The sequence below is a fragment of the Hyposmocoma kahamanoa genome, unplaced genomic scaffold (genome assembly GCF_003589595.1).
Source record: "Hyposmocoma kahamanoa isolate Upper Pololo Valley unplaced genomic scaffold, ASM358959v1 92, whole genome shotgun sequence".
Lineage (NCBI taxonomy): Eukaryota > Metazoa > Arthropoda > Insecta > Lepidoptera > Cosmopterigidae > Hyposmocoma > Hyposmocoma kahamanoa.
The window spans coordinates 2,964,198-2,980,551 of NW_020654748.1; the positions used below are offsets into that span (position 1 = coordinate 2,964,198).

At 34.7% G+C, this 16,354-nt stretch overlaps 1 protein-coding gene across 1 annotated transcript in view; it reads right to left on the minus strand.

Annotated features, from left to right (window-relative positions):
- The window catches only part of LOC113236641, a 229,229-nt gene extending 214,083 nt beyond the window's left edge, over positions 1–15,146 (minus strand). Inside the window, exon 1 of the mRNA XM_026472803.1 lies at positions 14,417–15,146. The gene's annotated coding sequence lies outside the window, so the exon portion shown is untranslated. The remainder of the gene's footprint in view (positions 1–14,416) is intronic.
- Positions 15,147–16,354: the final 1,208 nt, after the last annotated feature.

The window sequence follows — 16,354 nt, forward strand, 5'->3', positions numbered from 1 at the left end:
TGGCCGTAGAGCAAACACTTCTAAATCAAAATGTTTGCTACGATGTCTTTTTGTTTTTTTTTTGTTTTTATTTACATTACTTTTTTGGGTTTTTTTTTAATATTGTGGCGTTGCAATAAATTGTTTCTATTTCTATTCTATTTGTTATTCAACTGCCTCCGTGGCCGACGGTTACCATACTGGACTGCCACGCAAAGGTCATGGGTTCGACTCCCGGATCGAGAGAAATATTTATACGGCCTACATTTATTTCTCTCGTGAGTTTGGATGTAATTTGTGATTGTCTATATGTGTGTCCATGCCACCCGCAATACAGACTTGCCCTAGTGCGAGACTATGAGTGTGGTTAATAAACTGCGGGTGTAAGATAAGATTATTTCCCAGGGTGTTGTCTAAAATAGAAATACACCTGTAATGCCATTACAAGGACCTAGACCTCAGCACCTTTGCATGTTTAGATAGAAATCAGCACACGATTGCCAATACTCAAGTTAAAAAATCATTAAATATTGACAGTCAAAGTAATTTCGCATAATTTATCGACAGATAATTACCATTGTAAATATTAAACTCATCCATAAAGTCAAGGTGCTACAATAAATAAATGTATGTATGAAAGTTTGTTTGTTATGAAGGTTGACAGTTTGACTATGTGTCAAGGCCCTTTTGACAACACATGATCTCATGAGATTTCATGACGATGTAATAAGCTGTAATAAGTTGACATGTTCTAGTGTTGGCCATGGGAAATAATAAGTAAACTATACTAGTTACATCATGTTCTTGCAACATAGTACATGTGTGATGTTATTTTTAAGTTTGATCACCACGAAAGCCAATTACTTTTCTGAAATTACTCCACTAGTTTGTTATAATTTAATTTAATTGTTATACGAACAAATTACAAAGTAGCTTAAGAACTAAAACGATGTAACGTAAACCCAATTTTGACCATACGTCATCATGTCGTTTCACAAGCCTTAAACAACATGCTTGTTGCTATGTAATTATAAGTCATTTTTGTACTATTTTTTTTCATAATTACGATGGTCCTCTTAAAAATTTAAACACTTGTCCGATAATAAACTCGTTCACACAAAGGTATGCTAAATTAAATACCAAAATTAAAAGCAAAGGGAAAGAGGTTGGCAATTTTAACATGTAGTTACTCTACTAAGCGGTAGGCTACAGTTCTATTTCGTCGCCTTAAAGTGAAAACCCCGCATATGCCTTTTCACATAGTTAGTTTTTACTGATTTTTATTGAAGAAATTCTTATAAACTTCTTGCTCACATATATCATCAAAGTAATATAATATCTGAAAGAGGTAAGTATGATTTAACTAATTAATATTTTAACTACAAACATAATAATGTTGTAATGTTAAAACGCAATAGCGTTTACTACATTTACCACCACATTTTTGTCTTCGTTCTGAAAAAATTACATGGAAATCACATTCACTCTAAGAAGATGATTTGTAGAAAAGGTACGAATTCTTTGATGAAAATTGTACCTTAAACCAATAATATAGTGCTTATTATACTGATATTATGTAAACATGAAATTTTATTTCGGTAAAAATTAAATATTACATAATTTCGCTAATTAAAAATAATGTAAAACACAAGCATTTATATATTCATATTATGCAACGAAATTAAAATATAAACCAAGTAACAGTCATAGAAAAGTAACAACTATATGCACCACTATACGTTTCTCAATACGTAACTAGGCATACACGTATCTCAAATCACAGGTAGATAATAAGCACAAGGTCGGCTAATATTTGATAGCACATCGCTAATGTAATGCTAAGCTGATGGTTTGTCCAAATTAACTTGCAACATTAAAACGTGGGACCATGTCGCAGTAACTCTGATGCAAACAGTGCAGTAACTTAGGAGAGTTAAGGAGCAAGTAGTTGCGACAAAGTGCTATCGTTTGCACAAATTCTGGTTTCAAAACTAAAATTGTATTTCTATTTTAATTTTCTTGCTATAAAAAAAACGACCCTATATCGTCGACTGTAACACGAATGGATGCAAATTTAAATTTTTTAACGGAAAGTGCTACGATTCCGAATTTTGTGTTCTATGTTGTGAAGCGTACAGTTCATTTTTGTTAAAATTATAAGTGACATCTATTAATGTTGTTAGGGGCTATGTGGTTCTGTCTAAAAATAATTTACCTATAATCGCGTTTACGAGGGTTGACGATGTTAGTAGTTTAAGGGTGGCAATATAAAATTATATATAATTTTATTGCACAAAGAAAAGACAGATAAAACACTCATCTACAAAGGTGAGCTTATCTCTAGAAGAGATCTCTTCCAGTCAACCCTAGCCGTGGTGTAAAAGTGAAGTCTGCGGAACTAATTATTGTACAATAAAATTAAAATCTAAATGTGAAAAAAAAACATAAATGATGGTAATATACGAATGACATACATACAGATCTACATGAACTTTATATACAAAAATACATACGTAAACAGAATATATATTATGATAACAAATTACTAGTTTATATGTATGTTACCGATTAACTATCTAATGCTTCTCGACAGGAAGTGCTCTTTTAATTTGTGTGTGAAAGATGGCACGGATGGACAGTCACGAATGCCAGCAGGTTTATTCCACATACGAACTGCACTTACCGTAAAAGAATCACCCATAGCTAAAATTAAAAAAGTGACTGTTCCCATACGTCGGAAATGAACCTATTTATACTTCAAAAAAGGAGATTTTCAATTTTACTGTATTTTTATTCTGTGTATGTTACGCAATTACACCGACATTTATAAACCGATTTAGATGATTTTTTACTAAAAAGGGGGTACCTCTTTTTAGTAAAAAATTTGAAAAAGATATTCCACCTCTAAGGCTAAGGGGATGAATCCAGTATTTTGGATTCAACTCACAAACGATTTCAATTAAATTTGGTAAATATAGGGTTTTTCAACAAGAACTTTGTTTTGTAAATCAAAATAAAACAATAAATTTAGACCAAGTACAAAGACACGACGCAAGCACATAGAAAAATTCGTAAGGTCCGTTGGTTCGTTCCGTGGCTTAGTTGGTATAGCGTCTGGCACGGTATGCAAGAAGACGTCGGTTCGAATCCGACCGGATCGAAGGAATTTTTTCTGAGTGTTCGATCTTTGTATTAATAATTATAACAAACTAGTGGAGTAATTTCACAAAAAATAATTGGATATCAATTCAATTAAAATTTAATTATTACAGTGAATAGCGACATCTCTCGCCAGGACTGGTAGCTGTAAAGGTATTAACTGGGTGATAAATCTGTCATCATAGATTTCTCATAGATGGCGCTACGACTAAAAAGTCGTTACAAACTAGTGGAGTAATTTCACAAAAAATAATTGAATATCAATTCAATAAAAATTTAATTAATAAATTTAGATTCAAATTTTTATAGTATTAAAAAAAGGTAAGGTTTGGCAATTATGAACGAAATTGATATCTGATTCAATGTCCACCACGATCACAGTTACAGATGTCTATTCGTTCATCACCGTTTTTAATCACTTTTTGACAAAATAGTCGTTAATCTCTTCACGAATTTTGAGTTTTAAGGCTGCAATCGATTCGATTCGCTCCGCATAGACTTTGTCTTTAACATAACCCCATAAAAAATAATCCAGCGGTGTTAAATCACATGATCGACCTGGCCAATTAACGGCTGAATGTCGTGAAATTATGCGATCGGGAAATTTGGTTTGCAATAAATTCATTGTTTCGGTGGCTGTGTGACACCGTCTTGTTTAAACCACATGTTAGTGTTACCCAAATCATCAATAATAGGCCAAAATTGAGTTGTTAACATCTGTCGATAGCGTAATCCATTGACCGTAACCGCATTTCCAGCTGAATTTTCGAAAAAAAAAACGGCCCAAATACACAAACTTGTAGGGTCGGTTTTTTTTTTCATAAAGTAGTTTTTATTATTTCAGATCTAAATCACACAAATTACACCAATGCAGTCGCTAATTGTCTACCTTTACACACACGCGCGACTTAAGCAGCGATACAAACATGCGACTGCATCGATACGATTGCATCAATGCAAGCGCGCGTTTGCATCGATATACGAGCGATTGCATCGCTGCTAAAAGTCCCCGTTTATACTCTTACATCTAAACTCACAAGATAAATAAATACAGGGCATACAAATATTTCTCCCGACCCGGGAAACGAACCTTGTACCTCTGCGTGGCAGACAAGCATGGTAGCCGTTCGGCCACGGAGGCAGTTGAGTATAATGGAGTGATCAACTGCATATATACCGCATAGTACTAACCACTGAATAGCTCGCTGGCTCTCGGTATCCTCAGTCTTCTTCCTAAGTATACTTTTTAATGAAAAGTATATTAACACATGGCCGTGACCAGGCCAACTGCTAATCGGCGATGCAAGCATTGTGAGATCAGTAAGTAACAGTACTTGGACGTTGGTAACTGCTAAATTTCACATCTCTTACGCAGCTTTTTGTTTACCTTTCGTTTCGATTCAAAAGTGCTATTATTATATTGTTGTTAAACAATATTGTCTATTGCGGTGTTTATTGAACGTAAACAAACATGTTTTATTGAATGTAAAAACAACTGGTTTAAATCCAATACATAGATCCGCAAAAGGTACAATGAGAAATTATAAAAATCAACTGATGCGATCTGTTGGTAAGAGCGGTAGCCACGGTGAGACAACAGACGTCGGTTTGAGTTCAGTAGGATTGAAGGAATTTTTAGGAACTTTGTCTTAATAATAATAACAAACGAGCGTATGATTATCACGGTATCAAAAACATCATGGCAGACATGACATAATATGAAACAAACCGCCATTTTGCAGCATTGCAGATTTGCTGTCTCACACACTGTTTATTGTTTGATACTAAAGTCTGTTTTTTTAAAGAGTACTGCAGATGGTGAATTAGAGGTCTTGAGTACTGTCAAAAAATGCGTGATGATAAATACTTCCTATAATAATTATGCAAGTTAAAATCCAGTGAAAACAAATACCTGGAAGAAGTCGTACTTCGTGGCTTAAGAATCTCCGGACATGGTGCAACCTGAGCACAAGATCCTTGTTCCGTGCAGCTGTGTCTAAAATCCATATAGCCCTAATGATAGCCAACCTCCGGCAGGAGATGGCAAAAAGAAGAATGACACCAAGGGACGAATCGGACAAGACGTGCGCCTGATGGTAAGCTATACACCTGTCCATAACATTTGCAATGCCACTCAGATCTTTAAATCATAAAGATCTGAGGGGCAATGCCACTGCGCCCGTCACCCTGAGACGTAAGTTGACAAGTCCCACGTGCCTGTAATTTCACTAGCACCCTTAATCTTCTAAACCGGAACACAGTAATACTGACATTACTGCTTGGTGGCAGAAATAGGTAAAGAGGCAGTACTTCCCTGGACGAACACTTTACAATGAGCTAGCTCTACTGCTATTAATATGTAATGTTCTTTATATTTATTAATGTGTTGAAATAAATAAACGGCTTTATTATTATTGTTATGATACAGTTTCTAAGAACATATTGCGAAAAATTAATTAAATTTCAAAAACATGTTATAAAATATTTCTATAAGTTAATTAAGTCCGAATCAGGTTTGTAAGCCTTTGCAAAAACATTTCACACATTTTTTGATCCCGTCTGTTCTAACGTGATCACTTTCTACGATAAAAATATCCTGTTCCCATCACTACGAAATTGATTTAATTCTATTATGCAATATAAAACTAAGCTTGACCATGATTACCTTACAGTATTAATCAAATTTCGCCTTGATCAAAACAGATATCGTTTACCGATAAAATCGATATCGTCTCGATTCAACGTTACCTCGATATATCGTTACATCATCGAGATAATTCCGTCAAAGCGACGTTAAAATCTTTGATAGCACATCTCTGTCGCCGTTATCGCAAAATCGAGATTATAATTTAAGATACCGATTGGAAAAAATGTTAAGACGACATGCTTGAATGGTTTTATAAATTATGGATACAGATTAAGAAATAAAGATTGCAATTCTTAAAACCAAATAACTGTAGTAATACGTAACGTTCTTGTTATTGCAAGAATTTTGTCGTTTATTGTTACCTCATTGGACAATAATAACAAATTTATTTCTCTCCGCAAATTCGAGTTACAATTGCTTGGTACAAATTACACTTCAATCAAAGAACAATGGAAAAATATAGCTTAAAGAATTCGTTAGGGTTTTCAAAGGTCTTAATTACAAGTTTGAATAAAATAAATTCATTAGGTTTTTTAAATTATACGAGCAATTGTCGGGAATAAAATCATATTGCCTAATAAAAGCATATAGAGCCATTTGAATAGTAAAGACTCTAACTGACATTTTTCAAAGAAAAATACTTTAAGCGAAAATGCAAATGCGTTGTTTACGTCAAAAAAAAACACAAAGATTATTTATTTACTAAAAACAAAATAATTACAGTATCCGGTGTTGGGGCTACTTTTAAGTAAAAATTATTTGTGTTGGGAAACCCCGCTCTTCCAAATTACATTTTTAATTTTCATTTTAATTTACACAAGGAAATTAAAATTAATTAAACAGAAGAACTTAAAGAATATAGAATACGACAAGGCAGCAGTGTGTCTTAGCCTTATCGATAAAAATGGAAGTAAATTACTTTGCTATCCCGCGCTCCTCACTGGGTTGGAGGTTAAATCCTCGAACTTATTGCGTACTAAATTTACACTAAAAACAGAGAATTATTGATGTAATTAAACTATATTTTAAAGAAATAACAAAGAACAAGTTTTTTTTAATAAGATGGAAAGTGACGATGAGGTCTACGATGAAGCATGCACGCCTAAATAATGCCTATTCACTCTCGCATTGAAAAGGTCCAAGTTATAATGTTCAGGGAACAAGTCTGCAGGCAGGGAATTCCACTCCATGGCCGTTCGCCATATAAATGTGGAAGCGTAACGCTTCGTGCGAACCTTTGGAATATCCGCAACATACTTTATTGTATAAAACATGATACAAACATACGGTATCTTTCGAACAGATAAATATCTATAAATAAATAATTGACAACTGAAATCAGTTGATAGTAATTACACTTCACAACCGGACTTTTATGTGTATTGAAAAAGATTTACGATTGCTGGAATCATTTATATTCCAGCGACAACTTTCTGTTGTGTGTTATTTCTGTCTTTAGTATATTATAAGTAGGGCTCGGATAAATATGTAGTATAAACTACAAAATATGTATGGGCAAAAAATCTTAAAATATGGAAAAAATGTTTTCACATAGACTACGCTTTATTATAAAAAAATCAACAAATTTTATTCCACTTCAATTTAATTTTCGTTAGTTTTATTGTTACAATACACAATTACATGTTTTCTTTTAATTTTCAAAATTAAAATTCTGTGTCTTTGGTCGGAACAACGCTTTATACTGACTGAATGACCTTTCGACGTCACAGGATGTGACTGGAGCAAACTTAAATTTGCACAAGTGCGCAAGTGAGTAGGTCACGTCTAGGTTGTCTTCTTATCTTCCGCAAAGTACACTGTAAATTTTTTTAGTGTATAAAAACCATCATTTTTTTCAAGCAAGCACGGACCTTTATTTTTTTAATTCAATAAAATATCACGTAATATTGAAAATATAGATTATTGCAAGTTTCGTGTAAAAATATAGAAAATAAATGTCTGTTATTTTATTCCAAATATCATTATTTATCTAGAAAACAAACTAAAGAACGTCAATTAATGAAATATATTTACTGCCTCCGTGGCCGACGGTTACGATGCTGGACTGCCACGCAGAGGTCCCAGATTCGATTCCCGAGCCGGAAGAAATATTTGGATGGCCTACATTTATTTCTCTCATGAATTTGGGTGTAATTTGTGGTTGTCTATATGTGTGTCCATAGCACCCGCGACTCACGCTGGAACATACTCACTGATGCTATATAAAAAAACAGCAACTTGTATATACAAAAAACAACCGCTACTATCTATTACAAACTCTACTAAACGTTCGAAATCGTTAACCAAAAAGATAACTTTCAAACTCGTTCTTAAATTCGTCTCACCGATTTACCTAATCACGGGCAATGTACTATGTTAAATACAAAATTTGACCTATTCACGTTAACCATTTCCTTTCCTATTTTAGTAACTACAGTATCTTTTACAGTAAAGTTCTTTTTTTCATATTTGATAGCAGTAGAGCTCCTTTTTTATGCTAATTTGTTCGTTTTTCATGATACCAAGTGACAGCACGAACAAGTTTTGCGCCTGGTGGCAAGTGACACCATTGTCCATAACAGTTGCAGTGTCTCTCAGAGCTTCAATTCGCAAAGATCTGAGACTGAGACATAAGTTGTACTAGTCCAATTCTTAGCGTGTCTACTATTTGAGGACTACATGGACCGTGAATACCACGTTGCTACCTTGACTGCGCTGTCCGTGGCCGCGCATAGATCTTCCCTCGTATAGGTATTAGGACACAAGGGGCACTACGGTAAGTGCTGCATGGACTGTATTGGAGCACCACAGTCACATTGGGATTGACTAGTATCCCTAAGACCCCATTTACACATCGTGTCTCTGCAGAGCCTAACTGAATGCGAAGACTATTTAATGATGAAAAGGGTGTGAACCGCCAATGTGCCGTGTTCAAGATCACGGCACTAAAATAGCATACTTTTGTTTACATAAATTTATACCATAAGTAAAGTCAAAATAAAAAGGCTGTAACAAGAAAAGAGTATAAAAAACAGTTACAACGCTGCTTAAGTACTAACCGCTCACGCGATACATGCAGCCGTAGATGCATACCACACCTAGAGGTGCCGGTAATGATATCGAAATTATAACAGGTAAAAGAACTAATATTAATTGCTATTTCGGTAACTACTTACATTTTATTTGAGATGTTTTTTTTTGGTAGTACGGAGGGTATTTATTTAGCAATGCAGAATAATAATTTTTATTTATAAAAACTTGTATTTAAACTGAATCCTTTTCTAATTTGCGAAACCAAATAGCCGCCATTTTGCGGTAGGAGGAGCGCATCGCGTGAGCGGAAACGTGAGACAGACTTACCCCGAAAGGGCCGAGTTATACAATATTAGTAGGTTAGATTGGTATTAAAATTGGCACATAATTTAGGATGGGAACTGGTAAAAGGATCACAATTAGACGAGAAACGCTGCTCTCTACAACGATTGAGCAGAGAGTGACGACGGAAAGAAACAAAATGAGAATGGCGGGACAAAGGAATTAAAAAACGATCTAAAATTTGAAAACAAGTGGCCAGGAACCACAGGATAGGTGATAAAAAGGTGGGATGACGATGGAAAGAGGTCGCATCATCACAAGGACTTCCACACGGGCCACCGCAGATCGCAACCTGGTGGTAGTTGCTCTTGAGGTATGATGAAACCAGGTGGTGTGGGGTTTTCCGTTTCCACAATGCACACCTAGTGACAGTAGGACTCGCAGTACCACTCGCAGGTTTTGTGTGCCTGTAACTTCATTACCACCCAAACCCTTCCAAACTGGAACGCAGTAATGTGGCAGTACTTAAATTTGCTACGGCATACTGTAATTGGACGTGACCGTCGACTAGATTATAGAGACTTAAGCGTATTTGGCAATATCCATTTGGGTAATAATAAAATGATATTGTAAATGAATATTGTTTCGAAATTTTTAAATATTGATTGAAGTTACATTTATTTATTTTTCTATATACTTGCAAACATTACAGCTTTTAAATTTGATCTGCAATCCTCAATCACAAACTTATGTTACCAATTACAAAGTCTGTCAAATTACAATTCATTTATAACATATATGTTTGTTTATTTATTTATGTCAACATACCAAATAATGAGAATCTCAAGCGTATTTAAATCTTTATTATACAAAACTACAATATCATTTTAATTCCATTTCAAATAAGTCATTTCATAATGTTGAGAGCGATTTAAGAAACAATCTTTCAAATCGACTTTATAACTCAAAAACAAAGCTAGTAATATGCTCATTACGTACCGCATATTTGGACAAAACAAATCGCTAGTAAATATTCTGGTATTTACACTATTTACTCGAAGTGACAAACTGACTAAAAATTACCAAATCGGCCTTCGCTCGCAAGAACAACTCAAACAAAACAATTTGCAAACATGACTGGTCAAATATTTTCAACAAATAGGAAACCCTTGGTAACCGCTCGTTTGACAATGTTATGCTAAGTGATTTTGCTTCAATTAACTGTTTAACGTCCTTGTTTCTTACAGAAATTCTTTACGTTAATGTCTGTAACAAATATGCCCAAAATAAACATTGTGCGTTAACAATGGTGTTGAGAACTTGAAAACTTTGTCATGAAATTAAAAGATACAGAATGAAGGAATAAGATAACTGCCTCCATTGCCAAACGGTTACTATGCTGGACTGCCACGTAGAGGACCTGGGCTCGATTCCAGGCCGGGAGAAATAGATGTATGGCCTAGATTTATTTCTCTCGTGAGTTTGGGTGTAATGTGTGTGTCTATGTCACGCGCGACCAAGGGTTTCCCTAGTGCGCGACTTTTTTTTTATAAAGTGTCAGTGCGCATTTGACCTCCATCTCACCTGATGGAAAGTGACCATGAGGACGACGATGGAGCATGCACACCTAAATAATGCCTATTCACTCTCGCCGTGAAAAGGCCCAAGTTATAACGTTCAGAGAACAAGTCTGCAGGCAGGGAATTCCGCTCCAGAGCCGTTCGCCATATAAAGGTGGGGCTATGAGGGTGTAGCGTTATTGTTATATTAAATATGAATACTTTTAATTATGGATATTTTTGAAGAAACGCATTACCAGAACGTTTAATTTGAAAAAAGAATTACTTCAATCGTCTTTTGTTTAAACTCTCTGGTTTACGTGGCCAGTGGTTAATATGAACGCTCGGACGTTGTTATGACGCGCTAATGCATTTTAAGGACTAGACTAATCTACTGTTGAAAAATTAAACAAACAGAAAGAATACTTTCATCACACTTCCACAAAAAATGAATCATGCGAATGCGAATGCGACCTGTTCGTAGGATCGGAGGGAGCGGAATTCTTCTTACCCTCATTTTTGTGTTTATTAGGCAATATGACATGTAATAGGTTTATGCGACACCGTTTTATGTATTTATTACCGACTTCAAAAATGAAGAAGGTTAATTCGACTGTATTTTTTGTTTGTTACGTGAATATTCTTTTTTTGTTGGAAAGACCCACCTATGGGTGGCTAACTAGGGGATGAATCCGGTTTTGCGCACTTTCCGGTAATTGATTTGAATAAAACTTGTCAAATATATGTAATTCCGCGAACTTTTGAGGTCGTTTTTTTCTATAAAAAATTATGATTTACTTAACATAAGCGATGCATGTTATACATACTCCTATTATACTTTCGATGTCTTCTCTACTAACAATATTTAAATTACATTTAAACAACAAGTACACCAGATGTCCGGTTTAAACAAAAAATTAACAAAAGCCTTCCTGCATTTTATCATAGGTTGTTATTGCAATACCTTTCAGTTAACTGTGAAGGATAACCTTCTTGAGCCTAGGTTTCGTTATGAACACTTAAGAATTGAGAAAAAATAACTGACAACTATTGCAGAGATTACAAATCAACTAAAGGATAGACATGGAACTATTTTTTCGGATCTAAATCGTGTGTATTTATTAGGCCTAAGAAACAAACTTTTCGGGCTCATTACAGGTTCTATTATTATATATAGCCACTGTTGACATGGACACGACCATACCGACCTAAGAGCCAAAATGTCGACCACAAAAAAAGACTATGTTAAAAATGTGTAACAACAACAAAAACCTAAAAAAATGGATTGATCCAAAGAAGTATTTTTGCGTCAGTTTTGTTAACTGTAGATTTTGAGGTTTAAAACTACAGTGAATCAAAAACTTAACACTAAAGATTATTATCATTTTATGTTCATAACAGTTCGAGTGTCATTCAATACCCTAAATAACAAAGATCTGAGAGGCACTGCCACGTTGAAAAGTGCCATGTGCCTGTAATTTGACCAGCACCCTTCAAAACCAAAACACAGCAATGCTCACAAATTCCTTGGCGGCAGAAATAGGTAAGATAGCAGTATTTTCCTGGACGAACTCTATAACAAGTACGAATGTACTTGGATTTCAAAAATCCATTGTAGTGACCGTTTAACTCTTGCAGGTTGTCTTGGTCCATCATATTTGAAATAAACATTGTAAATGACAAATGTATACAAATCTTTATTTACAAAAAGCAACGCTAGAGTTTCTTCGTCATTCTTCTCAGGGAATCTGCTATACCAATGGGTAATTGAGTTTAATTAAAGGGATCGATTTCGAGTGTAATTTGCTTACGTATGAAATAAAAATTATTTGAGTTTGATTATTTCTAAGATTATAAAAATGGCATTGGAAGTGTAGATAAAAATAGAAAGAAAAATCTCTATAGACTCATCAATATTAACGTTTCGCCGTAGATAAATTTTGCAAAAGGAAATGAAACCACTTGTTCTAAGAATCTGGTTGCTGTTTATCTTTAGTTGTAAATACAAGGTTGGCCTTGCAGAAGGTAGAGATCAGTTTCTTATACTAATTTGAAAACTAAGCCCGCACAGATCGACCGAGTTTTTGCATGTAGCTGTAATTTAATCGACCGATTCGAGATGCGCACGAGTGATTCAGATTGAGATCTTTTTAAAACGTCTAATCTTACACGTATTCGAGGCTTAAAAACTAAAGTACATTTGAGAGATGGTGAAAATTTTGATATCAATATTCTTGAACTTAGTCTTATCGTCACCGATTACCAAAAGCTGTCAGATACTTTAACCGAATAATAAGCTTAGCTATTGAAAAGAGAAACGTAACCAATAGTGCACTGAAAGAAATTTTGTATCTTGAAATCTTTCAGCATTATTTTTTTCAATATGAAACTTATTTATCGTTGTAAACAAACAAATAAAACATAACAAAAATAAAGAAATTAACTCAACGGAAATATAAGAATTCGATGTCAGCGATAAGTTCTCGAAGGACACAAATATTGTACATTAATTAGCATATCAATTTTGAGTATTTCGGGTCAAATAAACTATTTTAAAATGATTATAAAATAATTTAATGTCTTATGAATATATACACGGCCTTTAACCTTATTTTAATAAACTAGGAAATTGAATTAACGTTTTAATTAATACCTCAATAAATTACGAAATGAATGACACAAGGAGCGGAATTCAAAATCTTAACTCTTTTATTCGGCAACGAGTGGCCTACTAAAACGGACCTCAAAACGATTCAAAACTACTTTATTTCCTAACAATGGACGACTACAGTTATGAAATAAAACTGAACATTTAACTGAACTATCACAAATCTGATATTTAATTGTATCCGATACCGGGGCCGGAGTAAAAAGTAATAAACGCTCCGAGGTCCACCAGATTAAGCAAAGTTCAACGCTCACTGTTAGAGAATAATTTCTCTACAAACAAAAATAGAAGAAAACCACATTAGTTCGGTGTCGAGAGCGAATTTGACAAAGTAAAAAATAACAAAGTTAGCGGCACAACTTTTTTACAAGCACAAAAGAGCTCAATAGTCGTTTTTCGATCGGTTTTTGCACATCTGTTTGGTTCCACCGTACACATGGCACTTTCGATTGATGTTAAACAGTCGAGGCCACCAGATCATCTGAATATGCAAAAGTTTTTGCTAGTAGTGCAGTCTCAGAATCTTACACGATTTCTTATCGAATTTCTACTACTAGGTCAAATTATATAAATCAACAAATAGATTTTTTATTTAAATGAATAAATAGTTTTAAACCAAATAGATTTGAAATAGATTAATGTTAAGACAGACTTGATGCCATAGCTAAGATAACGGTTTAAAATATTCAGAAAGTAAAATTGTTACTCATTGCTTGGATTGTAATAAAAATGTTGACTTCGCCATCCGATATAAATCAATCGCAAGTGAACATGATGCTGATAAATAAAACAAGTGTACTTAAACAAAAACAGCAATTGTTTGCTGACCGACATACTTTTTATAAGATGCCAAATTAAGTGGTTTATTGGAAATTATTAGTTCACGTTTTACATTGACAAGGGCAAGGACTGTTTCAACAATCGTGCCTAAGTAACTGTGACTAATGTCCGAATTCTCCCCAGTTGCGTATTTTAAGATTTTAATTATTTTTCTTGTAACAATTAAATTGGCTTTTAAATCATTAACAGTCGAAACAGGTTTTCTGAGAAATTCGTCACCAGCTTTATCAATTTCGCTTTATTACTTACTGAAACTGTCAAAAGCACGTTTACTGAGCCGACCTCAACAAGGTGTTCTTGACTTAGAGTCCAGCCTTCCTTAAATGGGATCTTAAAAATCCAGTCACTTACACTGAACACTGCACTCTGAAAATCAAGTTAGCACTTCACGAAAGTCCTGCGTCAGCCGGGAACCTGTTTCTAGATTCCGGTTTGAAGAAAGGTCACTTTCCACGTTTTGGGTTCGGGAGATTAGACAGTTCCAGTTCAACAATGTTCGGGTTGAAAGGAAAGTCTTTTGAAAGTTTCGTGTGTAAACTTTTTTCGCGATGTGTCGGTCGGCGGCGCGCGCCGGCGTACGGGCGTCGCTGGCGGCGGCACGGGGCAGACTGGCGCGCTCTGCACTATGGTAATTTTAGCAGTGTGCACTCGAAGCCTCCACATCGCCACACTATTGCTTGTATGTGTTGGACTCTTGCAGATTCCCTTACCATGATATTCTCGCGATAAACTGCGATCACTCACACTATTTCCATTGCCGCAAGACTACTTTCCAAATTAATAGTACCAAGAACTTGCGTGGCAATGGATTTAAAATATTTGTTGTCATGACATGTGAAAAGTGCAATAGGGCGAGGCATCAGGTTCTGGAGCTTTGCTCATTTATTGTTATGGCCTGCAGTCGGGTGCATAGTTTTATGAAATTGGCTTTTTGTTCTTGCCGTCTGGTCCCTAAGGAGAGGTTTAAATACTGTTTATGGGGGTCGCTGAACTTGAACGTGATTCGCGGCTCTATTAACATTTAGTTTTGCACACATAATTTGTATTTAATTTTTATTATATAATTCTTTGATTTCTTATTCTCTTTTTACTGTGCGTTCTCGTACAGTTGTCTGATGTAGGTTTGTAGGGATTTTAAAATTATGTCATATTTATACCACATGAGATTCATCAACAAGTTCGGTGTTTTTCTCATACTGTTTGCTGTCTGGCAAGTTATAACTTTTGTCTCATCATCATCAGCTTGTCTCAGTCCACTACTGGAAATTGGCCTCCTCAATCCGCGCCATTTCTTCCGGTCCTCACCTCGTCTTATTCATAACTTTTGTCTGTCTAGATTTTATTTGAACACAAAATTTTTCTTCTCCCTAATGCTAATTTGGGCGTCAAAGTCCATTTTTATTTAGAAAATTTCATATGTAGGTACTCTTGATAAAATAGACGATTATGTCGCAAACCCCTTGCTTTTTTATATATTTTTACAAAGTTTTTGGTTTGTTTATTTTTGCTTGTCAGAGATATGTCATGTAAAGTATATTTTATGATGTTTCTCATTATAAGTATTTCTTCACTCCTTTTCTGTCTTTTTTCATCAGTTCATAGTGTCAATTTCACATTATTATAAAGATACATATGTGAAAGTGACATTACAAGAAAATTTATTATACATACGAAAATTACATCTATGATATAACTCAATCCACTTGAGACATTAATTTCAAAGTTTATTTGCATTCTTATTTCGAAGTAATGGAGTCTTTTTGAACCCTCTATAGTTTCCAAGCTCCCAGTCTAATCCATGACTAAGATATCATAAATTAGATTAGGAGCTTGGATATTTTGTGACTTGGCAATCGCGCCACACACTTATGCATTGTGCTTCTAGACTATTTATGTTTTTAATTTATGTATTCATGTAAATTGAAACACGTTATCATGTTATGTTTTAACAACGAATGCTGTTACTAAGATAAATATAAATCTTCGAGTTTCTGCTTATTGTTTCTTTTTATACCAAATGACTGACGGGGTGAACAAGACGTGGGCCTGATGTAAGCGACACGCCTGTTCATAACAGTTGCAATGTCCGACTCAAAAGTCCCACGTGCCTGTAATTTCACCACTTGCTTTTTGTTTTTTATGTTTATATACATGTAAACATTTTATGATACCACTAAAACGGATGAT